Source organism: Anomaloglossus baeobatrachus, chromosome 2 (genome assembly GCF_048569485.1).
Source record: "Anomaloglossus baeobatrachus isolate aAnoBae1 chromosome 2, aAnoBae1.hap1, whole genome shotgun sequence".
Lineage (NCBI taxonomy): Eukaryota > Metazoa > Chordata > Amphibia > Anura > Aromobatidae > Anomaloglossus > Anomaloglossus baeobatrachus.
Window position 1 is genome coordinate 716,904,961 of NC_134354.1, and position 14,424 is coordinate 716,919,384.

General features: G+C 47.7%; 1 protein-coding gene across 4 annotated transcripts in view; it reads right to left on the reverse strand.

Annotated features, from left to right (window-relative positions):
- NBEA (neurobeachin) overlaps nt 1-14,424 on the reverse strand; it is a 1,081,445-nt gene that overhangs the window by 697,076 nt on the left and 369,945 nt on the right. The gene's annotated exons all lie outside the window — the stretch shown is intronic.

Below are 14,424 nucleotides of genomic sequence, written 5' to 3' on the forward strand. Positions count from 1 at the left end.
TCGGATCGAAGCTGCATCTGCACCCGGATTCATCCCTCCTACGTTCCAGAGTGTTTGCTTTGAGGATCGAAGCTGCGATTCCACCAGGATTACCTGTTCTTCACTGATAGACCTCAAAGCAAGGCTCAAAAAGGATCAAAGCATGAAGCGATACCCAATCAGAACGCAGTACTGTTCTCAGCGCCAACCAATAGGTGCAGAAGGGGCGCGGAAAAGGTGACGCAACTACAAGCCTACATGTCACAATTTTAAGTTCTCTAGGTCATCAACGAGATCGTTGGTAGGTGTCAAACATACAGATCCATCCTGCCCAGCAGGACTCCAACAAACCAAAAATGGCCCAGGACATTCAGCAACGACCAACGATCTCACAGCAGGGGGCGGATCGTTGGTACGTGTCAAACATAACGAGATCGCTGATGAAGTCGTTGTTTCGTCACAGAAACTGTAACGTAGCAACGATGTCGTTAGCGATCTCGTTATGTGTGAAGTGGCCTTTAAAAGAAAAAAAAAAAAAAAGATGACACACATTAATTGCCAAAGATTTGATAAGAATCAAAAATGAAGCGAACAGAAGCCATCATCCTCCAGAGCTGTCACATTCCAGATCTGCGACCTCCCTGGAGATGGGAAAGCTTACAGTTTTCATTTAGTTGCCCACTAAGGCTATGTGCGCACAGTGCATTTTTCGCGGCGTTTTTGCGCGTTTTTCGGGTGCGTTTTTGGCCTCAAAACTGCAGGACTTTGCTTCCCCAGCAAAGTCTATGAGTTTTCATTTTTGCTGTCCGCACACATCTGTTTTTTTTACCTGCGTTTTTGAGTTAAAAAAAAAAAATGGACATGTCAGTTCTTTCCTGCGTTTTTCTGCGTTTTCCCCCCATGCAATGCATTGGAAAAACGCAGCAAAACGCAGAGATCAAAAACGTAGCAAAACGCAGCCAAAAACGCACCAAATCGCGGCAAAAACGCATGCGTTTTTTTTATGCGTTTTTTCGACGCAGGTGCGTTTTTAGCGGCCACAAGGTGCAGAAAATTTCTGCACCAAAAACTCAGCGTGTGCACACACCCTAATGCTACACACAGAGATATCTTATAGAAAAACAAAACTTCCCTTTTCCTTTCCTAAATATTCAGATTTATTAACGTTTTGGATTGACAACAGCGCTGTAGTTGTTCAATAATAAAATGAATCATAAAAAATAATAAAATCGTTTTCTAATTATAATTGTGCACACAACGTATAAAAATGTATCAGAGCTGTTAGTGCTGAGCGTAATTTCAAATAGCAGAAGCACTGTACTATGGTATATTACCGGCCATAAAGCGGCTGACTGCAGGCACCACTAGAGGGCGCTCACTGCATACTAATATACACTGAATTCAGGGAGAGGCCGTGTGTCCTGAGCTCACATGCGCCCTCTACTGGTGGATGCTAGTAAAAAGCGTGTGATTTTCTCAATCTATAGCTATACAAATTTCTCTATCAGGACACAAAGTTTTAGAGAGATTTAGATGCCATAAAAATTATATAAACAATTCATACATATGGGATTGTTTTTACCCTAAACATATAATGATGATAAAATCTTGTGATTTGCTTTAGGATAAAAGTAGATCCATTGTAAAAACTCAGAGGATAGTCTGGCATCCACATTAACCCCTTCAGACACCGGGCATTTTGTGTTTTTCCGTTTTGTTTTTTTCCTCGCTTTCTTCCGAGAGCCGTAACTATTTTATTTTTCCATCAATCTTGCCATGTAAGGGCTTGTTTTTTGCGGGATGAGTTGTACTTTTAAAAGAAACAATAAGTTTTACCATATAGTGTACTGGAAAACTGCAAAAAAATTCCAAGTGCGGGAAAAATTGCAAAAAGAGTGTGATCGTACAATAGTTTTTGGGATATTTTATTCATCGTGTTCACTATATGGTACAACTGATGTATGTATGTGATGCCTGAGGTCAGTGCAAGTTTGTAGACACCAAACATGAATAGGTTTACTTGTATTTAAGGGGTTAAAAAAAAATCACAAACCTGTCCAAAAAAAGTGGCGCACGTTTTGCGCCATTTTCCAAAACCCATAGCGTTCTCATTTTTGGGATCTATGGCTTAGTGATGGCTTATTTTTTGCGTCTCGAGCTGACGTTTTTAACGGTACCATTTTTGCGCATATGCTGTTTTGATCGCCTGTTATTGCATTTTGCGCAAAATTTGTGGCGGCCAAAAAAACGTAATTTTGGCGTTTGGAATTTTTTTGCCGCTACGCCGTTTACTGATCAGATTAATTGATTTTATATTTTGATAGATCGGGCATTTCTGAACGCAGCGATACCAAATATGTGTATATTTATTTTTTTTTAACCCTTTAAGAGGGGTGCTTTGAACTTAGGTTTTTTTATTTTTTTTTTAATTTTTTAAAACTTTTTTTTTTTAAGTTTTTTTTATTTTACTAGTCCTCCTAGGGGGCTATAGCGATCAGCAATCCGATCGCTCTGATCTATCTGCAGATCACAGCTACAGAGCTGAGATCTGCAGATTTGCTGCTTTACTTTCAATGTCGGCTGTATTCCGGCATTGAGAGGAAGTGACTCATGTTAGCTACAGGCGTCATCACATGACCCTGTGCTACCATGGCAACCACCGAAAGTCACGTGATCATGTCACGTGACTTCCGATGGGGGCCGGGTAAGTCACTGTCATGGCGGCGCGCATATACATCTCGCTGCCAGATTTTGGCGGCGAGATGTAAGGGGTTAATGGCCGCAGGCACACGTGTCAGCTGGTGAAAACAGCTGATATGTGCGCGGATCGCCGTCGCCTGCCCACGATCCATGACGTACCCGGTACGTCATGGGTCGTTAAGGGGTTAAGAAATAACTTTCAGTGATCTGAGCTAAATCTTAACTTTGAAAATAAAGTAGTAAAGCTTTATCCTTTGTACATAGTGGCCATAATGGCTTTACTACAGATATAGCTGAAATACATGTAATTTATAAAAAAAACATTACATTAGCCACTAGATCACTTATGACTCTGCAATACACACGGCGAGATGTTTGCAGATGCCCTACCCCTGTGAGAGGTTTTCGAATGCCCTCCCCTTGTGAAATGTCCATGAGAGCCCTACCGCTGTGAAATACCCACGGAAGCCCTACCCCTGCAAAATGTCTGCAGGAGCCCTACCCCCGCGAAATGACGGCGGTAGCCCTACCCTTGAGAAATGGCGGCAGAAGCCCCACTCCCTAAGAAATGTCAGTGGGAACCTTATTCCTGTGAAATGCCAGCGGGAGCAATACTCCTGCAAAATGCCGTAGAAAGGCCCATCCTTTACGAAATGACCGTTTGAGCCCTGCCCCCCCCCCCCCAAAATACCCGTTGGAATCCTACCCCCGCAAAATGCCAGCAGAAGCCATTCCCCCAAGAAATGCTCTTGGGTCCCTACCCCTGAGAAATGCCGGTGGGAGCCCTACCACCGAGAAATGCCGGTGGGAGCATTACCTCCAAGAAATGCCGGTGGGAGGCCTACCCCCGAGAAATGCCGGTGGGATCATTACCCCCAAGAAATGCCGGTAGGAGCCCTACCCCCAAGAAATGCCGGTAGGAGCCCTACCCCCAAGAAATGCCGGTAGGAGCCCTACCCCCAAGAAATGCCGGTAGGAGCCCTACCCCCAAGAAATGCCGGTAGGAGCCCTACCCCAAGAAATGCCGGTAGGAGCCCTACCCCCAAGAAATGCCGGTAGGAGCCCTACCCCCAAGAAATGCCGGTAGGAGCCCTACCCCCAAGAAATGCCGGTAGGAGCCCTACCCCCAAGAAATGCCGGTAGGAGACCCACCCCCAAGAAATGCCGGTAGGAGCCCTACCCCCAAGAAATGCCGGTAGGAGCCCTACCCCCAAGAAATGCCGGTAGAAGCCCTACCCCCAAGAAATGCCGGTAGGAGCCCTAATCCTCCAAAATGCCGGCGTGGGCCCAATCCATGCGAACGGTCTATAAGTGAAATCAGCCCTATGAGAAGTCTGTGCATAAGGTTTATACTGCCCAATAATGCCCAAGTTCCAAATAATGATATTACAGTGACAAATACAGTCATAAACACTGCTATAGGAAGTTTTCCTATTTTCATACATACAGTCTTATAACAGCCAGATATAGTGCACATTATTGGAAACTTCTGAGTTCTTGGCTGTAGTACAATTTATTGTTATTCCCTTGGAGGTGCAACCATCTGTCCACGGTAAAGACAAAGACATTTCCCCGAGATGTATGACACAAAATGCAAAACATTGGGAAAAAAACATATATGTCCAATTGATGCCATCTGTCACCGCCGGCTCCCATAGATGCCTGTAACGGATGCTTCTGACAGATGTCATATATGTTTAAAATAAAAAAAAAAAAAAAAAAAAGTATAAATTAACATATACTTTACTAACTTATATAAATACAAATTGTAGACGTTGAAGGGGCTGTCCATTCACAACATATTGCTAATGTGATTCTAGGATAGGCCATCAATATCAGATTGATGGGGGTCCGATGCTCGGCACCCCTCTGGTCAGGCGTTATTTCTTCCCGCGGGTACATAGTGATTTGTCAGGCGCTCCTGTGCACTCTATAGGACAGCCATGGGGCAAAACCCGAAAACAAAAGGATCGGAAGTCAAAACGCAGACACTCGGGAGGCCTACCCATATACAGACTGTCAGCCGAGCCCACCGATATCAGCTGATGGTGGTCGGATCTGTATGGGGGGTCTTAAGAGAAGCAGATTTATTCTAAAGCTTTACAGTGAATATTCTGCAGCCGTGCCGGGATAATTAACTGCGCGATTGCTCGGAGCCTTATTCCATGAGACCAATTTTATGGCCAATTTAACAGGACATACAAATGTCTCTACAGCAAGGCTTCCTTTATCTCCGAATCCCACACAAATCTGCTCTGGGGAGCCTTCCTGAGGTCAGCAAAGCATTAAACAAACAAATCGCAAAACTGGCTGGACTTGTAACAAATATGTCAGGGAAAACGAATGATCCGGCACATCTCCAGTCAGCGCGCTAGAACAAAAGGCATTTCCAGGTCTAGAAAGACAAATCAGCAACGCAAACAACGATGGACACAAAAAGGAAGAGATTACCATATAGTATTTTATTGAAATAAAATTAACACTTTTCTATTAAACGGGTCTGACAGGAAAAACAATGATGGCTCATCCTTAAAGGGAACCTGTCAGGTGCAATATGTACCCAGGACCACGGGGCAGTTCTGGGTGCATATTACTAATCCATGCCTAACTGTCCCTGTGTACACTAGCATAGATAAAAGGGATCTTTAGAAAAAGTATTTCTAAAGATCTTTTATCGTATGCTAATGAGGCCAGGCACTAGTCACAAGGGCGTGATTTCCCCTGGCTAGTCGGCCCTTTAGCATGGTAGTCGGCCCTTTAGCATGGTAGTACGCCCCTGTGGGCATGCTAATAAACTAATGAATTAGCAACGTCAGAGGCATGGTGGATGTCCTAGATAAATTAAAAGCAGAAACATATTGAAGCACACATACCTGTAACCTATATATAACCGCTTCCATTTCGCAAAAAGAGGCAACTGCGGATAAAAGGCAGCCCAGGTCCCAGCATGTGCAGCAGATGCCACACAAACCAGGACTATGCCAGAACTGACCTTCCCAGTGCCAGACCAGCAACTATAAATCAAGGCGGATCAGACCCAAGTATGGTGCTTAATTAGCAATGCCTGTGAACAGCCACCAACAGGAGGAATATATTGCAAACCAAGGTCAGGCGTGCATGGCATGGTGGTGGTCAGCCACCAGACCAATGTAGCATAACTATAACCAAACAGAGAAAGGGGAGTCAGCACGATCTGAAATTGGCATGCCTCATATAAAAAGTGCAAATTCACAGATTTATTCCAACTGTACTATAATACATGAGATTTTAACAAATAATTGATCAATTTTTTGAGCCACCCCTGCCAACGTCACGGCAAATCTCAATAGGGGAGTTCTACTCTATATTATGTATTTCATGTGCCATGCGGCCTCCTAGATACATTAAAAGCAGAACCATAATGGAGCACACATACCTGTAACCTGTATGTAACCACTTCCATGTCTCAAAAAGAGGCAACTGCGGATAGAGGCGTCCCAGCGTGCATAGCAGAATCCACACACAATATCAGAAGGGACCTTCACAGTGCCCGACCAGCAACTATAAATCAAGGTGGATCAGACCCAAGTATGGTGCTTAATTAGCAATGCCTGAGGAAAATTAGCAATGCCTGTGGACATTGCTAAAAATGTCATTTTGTATTATAGTACAGTTGGAATTAATCCGTGAATTTACACTTTTTATTAGTGCATGCCATTTTCATATAGTGCTGGCTCTCCCCTCTGTTTTTGTGTTATTAGTCCGGTGGCTGACCACCACCATGCCATGCACGCCTGATGTTGGTTTGCTAAATTCTGTTGGTGGCTGTTCACATTCAGCTACCTCACCCTTTTTCACATGCATTGTTAATTAGGAACCATTTACCTGTGTCTGTTCTGCCTTTATAGTTGCTAGTCAGGCACTGTGAAGATCAGTTCTGACATTGTCCTGATGTGTGTGGCGTCTGCTCCACATGTTGGGACCTGGGCTGCCTTTTGAGGGTGCACTGCAGCCAAAAGTTGAGATGCTGCCACCTGACTGCAGGCCCCCTATGCTAATTTTAGGTGGTTTCTCCCCCTGGAAAGACTCACCAGCTACCCCCGGCTCCTGTGGTATGACCTGCTCCTGCCCCGCCTCCCGGATATATGTCACTGCGCTGCCCAGCTTCCGGTCTCTTTGTTCCTGGACCCGGACCTGTTTGGGCAGCCGGTGGCATGTACCCGCTCCAGGAGGCGGTAAGAGAGCTATCAGCAGGGAGGGATGTGACCTGCTCATGGTGCTTTAGCTGTGAGCGGCTCCCTCCCTGCTGAGGCACAAGCGACAGCGGCGAGCGGCATTCTAAGGGAACTACCCGCCCGCCGGCCCGTTTGTGCTCGCTGTCAGTCACCCCCATCAGCAGGGAGGGAAGCGTCCTACTCACAGCGCTGTTAGTTGTGAGCGGCTCCCTCCCTGCTGAGGTTCAAGCTATGTGTGCCGGCGAGCGGCGTTCTGAGGGAACTACCCGCCCGCCGGTTAGCTTGAGCCGCCATTAAGTTTGAAAAAGAGCGCTTCACGCTCTTTGTCTTTGGCCCCGCCCACCCGCCACCCAGCCACCACCGCCAGTACTGAGGAGGAGCAGGGGGATTAAAGTGCAGACTGAGAGTCAGTGCAGTTCCCGTCACAGCGCAGGTTGGAGGCACTGTAGTGGGGAATGTAATATGCAGGCACTAACCTGCAAAAGTTAAAAACGCTCCATCCCACACACACTGAACCCCCCACCCCCGTTTGTATGCCCCAGAATGCCAAGGGGGCTAGCCTGGGAATGAACCAGGGGCCATGTGGGTCTCCCAGTGAGTGGGCGGGTTAAGGGATACTGTTAGGACCCACTTCAATGTTCAGGTTGAGGGGGGTGGGTAGTGAACATTTGCAGGGAGCAGCAGGTGGCATAGTTCCCTCCTGCTGATACCCCACCTACACCAAGCCTCCTCCCGGGCCAAACCCCCTCCCCATTTGACATTATACAATGGAGACGGTTAACAGCCCCTCCCCGTTGTCACACTGGGCTTCAGCATCGCGCTGCACAGTCATGTGCAGGGACTATGGCGCAGGTAGCCGCCATGACCGGAGTTGAATTAAGGGGCATAGTCAGGCCTCACTTCAACCGTGCAGGTTGGGGGGGGGAATGTGGGGGAGGTAAGCCGAGAAGTGCATTGGCAGTATTGCAGGGAGAGTTGCAGCAGGTGGCATAGCCTCCACATGCTGATACCCTACCTCCTCCACTAGTGCCAGTGATTTTCACCCCCTCCTCTTTAGGGGTCGGCGTGACACCTTAGGATGAACAACCCTCACTCATTTGAACAAACCCCCCACCTCCCCTTCCGTTGGTAGTGGCTTTGACCGGACCCTGTCTTCTTCACCTGGGGGGGATCTGCACGGGTGTTGGGGCTCCGGGCGTCGTGAGTGTCAGAGTAGCAGGGTCACATGTGTAGATTTGGACCCCCCCTTTTTCTTCAGACTAAGCACCGGTGCGGTCCCGCGGCGGGATGAAGATCATCTGAGTGTACATTGGTCTGGCCAGCGGAGCTGCTGTTGGAATTGGGCAAGGAACATCCAGAGTCAGGCCGCCCCTTTTTTCCTGCACAATCTGGCAAGTATCATTATGTGGGATTGCGGGGTGGAATAAGCGCCCTGGGGGAGGGGTCACGTGATGTCACCAGGCAACAGGTTTTCCCCTCAATTCAACATTCTGTAACTAAGTTATTTGTGACCAACACCATAGGTGTACTGAGGACATCATACACCCGTTGATAAAGGCGTTATAGTATCTGCCATTACTACCTCTTGTGGTCGGCATTCCACAGTCTGACTGCTCTAACTGTAAAGAACCCTTCCCATTTAGCTGCGGAGGAGGATGTAATGTTCCAGTTCTTTATATTGACCACACACGTATTTATGCATATAAATGAGATCTCCTCCATTCCTTGTAATCTAGTTGTCTCCTTGAACCGACTAATTTCAGAATGCCCACCCACCGCCTTTTTTTATAAAAAAAAAAAAAAGCCAAGCCCAAACTGGATCCCAGATTTTAGATGTGGCCTGTCAAGTGATTTATAGAAGGGTTATAATATGTTGGGATCACAGGATCTCCCCCCCCCCCTTTGTTATACACTCTAACTTAGCGCTGTAGCTGAAAAGATGGGAGTTATGTTGGTCACTGATAATTTTATGGTAATAGCAAAGTATATTTCTGTGCATTTTCGTGCTTGTTGGAGTTTTATTTTAACAGACGAAAATGAACATGTGAGATGTGAAAATTGGCATTTTTATGTAATTGCATAATTATGCTCACTAATATTTCCTGAGCAACTACGTCCACATGAATATTCTCAAAAAAAAAACAAAAAAAAAACAAAACAATTTTAGTTTTGGTCTCAGGTGTGTACAACTTACAAGTGTTTTCCAATGTTTTATCAGACAGCAATCATTCTAATACTATACTATAGAGGGTGCCAAGTAGCTTCATTATTTGAAGCACCTATTATGAATTAAAAAAATAAATAAATCCCCTTCCTTTGGGTTTGCCTTTTATTTTGGAAGGTTTTGCCGCATGGAAATAGTTTTTATCGGCTATTACTCATTGTATGGAGGTTGTTATCTTTCAGCCCCTGCGGATCCACAGGTATGAACCTCAACTGTGCGGGTAAGGTCATTTTCTATTGCTGTTATTGTTTCCAAGGCGCCTTTCCTAGGCTGCCCAGTGTATGACTAAGCGGCAGGGTCACGTTACCCGGTATTGGTACATTGGTCCAATCCTAGGTGCGGAAAGATTAAACTTTATTCTCCGCTACATGGAATCAGGCACCTGAAAAGGAGGAACTGATGGTGTAGCTGAATTTTTTCTTTAAGTTTCTACGGCTACATTCGCTCCAAGAGCAGGAACGGCCAAGTCGTTGTGTGGTGTATTTAACAGCAGCAGGTCCAGCTGTTCTTGGGCTTGTTTTCAACACAACAGGGTTTTTTTTAAAAAAAAAAAAAGTCAGTATGCTTGGCCTAGGGGCCATGTTTCGAGAAACCTACCCCCTAGCAGTGACTTTCCCCCAAATAGGTTGGAGTTGGAAAAGGGGGTGAGTGAAGACTCCAAAAGTGGTATTACCAGTTGGTTTACCAAGCCCGGGAAAAAACTGTCTAACCACCCGTTTACAACTTCCCTCATCAGTAGTGGGCTGATTAGGCTTTTTGGTTTTTAGAATGCACATCAGCCAATGAAAGGTTATAGTCAGTACAGGTATTCAGTTGTCGTGATAGCATTGTTTTACCCCCTATTGCTTTTCCAATCCCAGGTATCTTCGTTAACTCCGTCCGCTGGCAGGACCAAGGTTTTGATTCCTTAAATTCGTAGTGGTATTCCCAGTGAAAGGAGGCCAATGATCCAGCCTCCCATTACAACACAGACATAACGGGCCTATGGTAAGGTATGCAGCGAGTGGGGTTTATCAGGTGGGTGAAGAGCATGATGATTTTCAAGCGATCCCTTGCTATTATATAACCGGCAGTATTTAGTGATTCTACTTCACCAACGAGCACCGTTTTTGCCTGTAGTGAGCAAACTGGTACGGGGTTTTGCCTCGCCAATTTTTCAGTTGCGGAACTAGACCTGCGTGACCAAGGCCTAGTGGGACTCACGGTATGGAAAGGTTGGTGGATTAGCGGCAAGTGGGTGGATGTTAGGAGGTCTAATACTTCCTAGCTGTTTGTCGACCTAATAAAAGGTACTGGGCTGGGCGGTTATGCCCATTGCGGATCTGTCCTTAAAGCATAAGTCACATGGTTGAAGAAAGACCTAGGTCTATCTAGTCAAGCTTGTTCTTCCTTCACAGTTTGTGTTCTTTTTCCCCCACTCCTGGTGGGTATGCCCGAGGGTATTAGTGATGGCCCTTAGACGAACAGGGGCGACATGGAGCATGTTTAACCACGAAGACTTTTTCCCATATTTAGCGGGCAATTTTTGGCGGTAATACGGTGATGGCTGTTTATTATGGGTTCGCCAGCTGCAGTACCTAAGTTGTAAACACCCCCTCCCTCCCCCTCCAAAACTGGGGCGCTCCTGAGGCTTTGGGGCAAGTGTGTATGAACATGATTTCAATGGGAAGGGGTCGACAATGCAAATGCATTTTTGAGGGATGTTCGTGCCGTGTTTGTTTTTTATAAAAAAAAAAAAACAAACAACGTCCACTAGTAGACGCGCAAGAGGCTACTGACTGTCATATAGGCTAGCGTAACATTACATACGTTCCAGATTTGTGTATTTTATTATAATAAAAAAAAAAAAACGTAAGTGTGGTTTTGCCAAATCCACCCCAAGGGGAAGAGGGTCTGCTGGTTATGAGAATTTTGCTGGTTTTGAGAGTTTTCCTTTCTGACAATGTTTCCTTTTTCAGATGTCAGTTGGCCTAGTGTTCGAGCTTAGGTCATGCCCATACTTTTCGGGAAGCGTGAGAAGCTGATCCTCGCCCTGGCGGTTGGTCCTGGTTTCCAGTGACCTGGGTGGTGATTGGAGAAGTTGCCGGGAGCTGGTTTAGCTGAGTGCGCTACCTGAGGTGTTCAGAATTGGTGAGCCGCCCTCCACAGTTGACTTGGCGACCCAAGTAGGTGTCACAGATCTGGTCTTCTGCCACCTAGCTGCGCTCCGCCTCGTACCCTCATCCGGTCAGAGATGGTACAACTTTCCCTGTTATTTTCCTAACTTAAGATGGGCCAGCCAGAGGTGATTTTCAGCTCATATTGGAACGTATCCAAGGAAGGATGTGTTACGGGGCTGTCCTTGGTACACGGGCAACCAGTGCCTACCTAAGTTGATTGTGTAAAATATATTATATAATATATATATATATATATATATATATATATATATATATATATATATATATATCTATATATATAATTGCCTTATTCTGTCTGTCTGTCTGTCTGTCTATCTGTCTGTCTGTCATGCTCCGAAATTGTGTCCTTACGGTGACACAAAGCTGATTGGCCGCTGGGCTCGCCATGGCCCCGCCCCCCCACACGGATTGGCCTCTCACCCCGGCTCTCTGCAGGCCCCGCCCCCCTCACGCAATGCACGCTCGCTCTCCCCCAACTGACACGGAGCCCCGATTCCCAGGTGAGTACACACACACACACATCAGATCACACTCACTCTCACACATCACATCCACACATCACAACATGCTGGGATATCTCTTGCTTCTACACCGGCTCCGTCAGGATCCCAGCAGCGCCAGACATAACCTTGCGATGCTGGGATCTTCACGGAGGCCGTGAAAGCTGGTAACCATTATACACATCGGGTAACTAAGGTCCCTTAGTTACCCGATGTGTATCATAGTTACCAGTGTACACCGGCTCCCACTCACTCTCACACACACATCACATCGCATCCACACATCAAGGTCCTGCAGCTGCGGAACATACAGACACATAACAGCACACACATAACAGCACACACATACACACAAATCAGATCACACTCACTCACACACACACATCACATCGCATCCACATACTCACAACATCCTGGGATATCGCTTGCTTCTCGGCGGCGGTACTGTGCTGTTGTGATCTTCCAGGACCTGCCGGAGGATCACATGGCCAGAAGCATGTGATATCCCCGGATGTTGTGAGTATAAGCGCGTATGTGCGATATCGTCAGTGTCTGTGTGTGTGAGTGTATGCGATCGGGTGTGTGTGAGTGGATGCGATCGGGTGTGTGTGTGAGTGGATGCGATCGGGTGTGTGTGTGAGTGGATGCGATCGGGTGTGTGTGTGAGTGGATGCGATCGGGTGTGTGAGTGTCGGCAGAGGAGCACGGCGTGCTGGAGGAGGCTGGGAGCAGAGAGGCTGATCATGGGGAAGGCTGGGAGGAGAGAGGCTGATGCTGGGGGAGGCTGGGAGGGGGAGGCTGGGACGAGGGAGGCTGATGCTGGTGGAGGCTGATGCTTGGGGAGGCTGATGCTGGGGGAGACTGGGAGGGGACGGCTGATGCTGAGGGAGGCTGGGAGGAAGGAGGCTGGGAGGAGAGAGGCTGATCCTGGGGAAGGCTGGGAACGGGAGGCTGATGCTGAGGGAGGCTGGAAGGAGAGAGGCTGATGCTGGGGGAGGCTGGAAGGACAGAGGCTGATGCTGGTGGAGGCTGATGCTTGGGGAGGCTGATGCTGGGGGAGACTGGGAGCGGAAGGCTGATGCTGAGGGAGGCTGGGAGAGGGAGGCTGGGAGGAAGGAGGCTGGGAGGAGAGAGGCTGATCCTGGGGAAGGCTGGGAAGGGGAGGCTGATGCTGGGGGAGGCTGGAAGGAGAGAGGCTGGAAGGAGAGAGGCTGATGCTGGTGGAGGCTGATGCATGGGGAGGCTGATGCTGGGGGAGACTGGGAGCAGAAGGCTGATGCTGAGGGAGGCTGGGAGGAAGGAGGCTGGGAGGAAGGAGGCTGGGAGGAGAGAGGCTGATCCTGGGGAAGGCTGGGAAGGGGAGGCTGATGCTGAGGGAAGCTGGAAAAAGAGAGGCTGATGCTGGGGGAGGCTGGAAGGAGAGAGGCTGAGGCTGGGAGGAGAGAGGCTGATGCTGGGGAAGGCTGATGCTGAGGGAGGCTGGGAGGGGAAAGCTGATGCTGGGGAAGGCTGGGAGGACGGAGGCTGGGAGGAGAGAGGCTGATCCTGGGGAAGGCTGGGAGAGGGAGGCTGATGCTGGAGGAGGCTGGAAGGAGAGAGGCTGATGCTGGCGGAGGCTGATGCTGGGGAGGCTGGGAGAGGGAGGCTGATGCTGAGGGAGGCTGGGAGGAGGGAGGCTGGGAGAGGTAGGCTGAGAGAAGAGAGGCTGATGCACACACACACACACACACACGCGCGCGCACTGCACAACACACCACACACACCACACACACACTGGGAACCACAAACAACTGCCCTACACAGACACCCACACACACAGACAACGCTGCACACACACAACACCCAACACACAAACACCGCAGCACACACAAATATACGCACATACCGCACAACACACACATTGCACAAAACATACCTCCCCCCAAAACACACCACACACACACAAACCGCGCAACACACACACAACGCTACAGACACACAGCGCTCCACAAACAACGCAACACACGCAACACACATACAACACCGCTCTAACCCCCCGTCACACCCAGACAACACCCAGAACATGTACAGCGCCTACACAAACACTTGGTAACTACAGACAACAACATCTCTCTCTCTCTATATATATATATATATATATATATATATATATATATATATATATAACAAAAATCATACATGAACTACACAATACGTAAATTCTAGAATACCCGATGCGTAGAATCGGGCCACCTTCTAGTATATATATATATATATATATTAAAAAAAAAAAATTGTTGGTGTGGTACCGCCAGCTGGAAGGTATTAACTTTGCTGTCCTTATGAGGGAGCGGGTGCATCTTCAATGATGCGTTTTCGGATGGGATGATAGTGGGAATGTGCGAGGAGATGGCTCAGGTACTGTGGTTTTTGGGGGGGGGGTCGCAGCTTGCTAGCGCTGTGCTGCTCCTTGGCGGAAGGGGTAGGAAAAGTGGTGGTGAAATACCCGCACCGGACGGCCGGTGGCGGAAAATTTCCCAAAACCCCATGGTGTTGGCTGGTAATGCCTAATTTGAAAGCTGCGACCACAATTTATGCCAAAGTAAAAGATGAGTGTTTTTTCCCTATGCCTCTCCATAAGTGAAAAT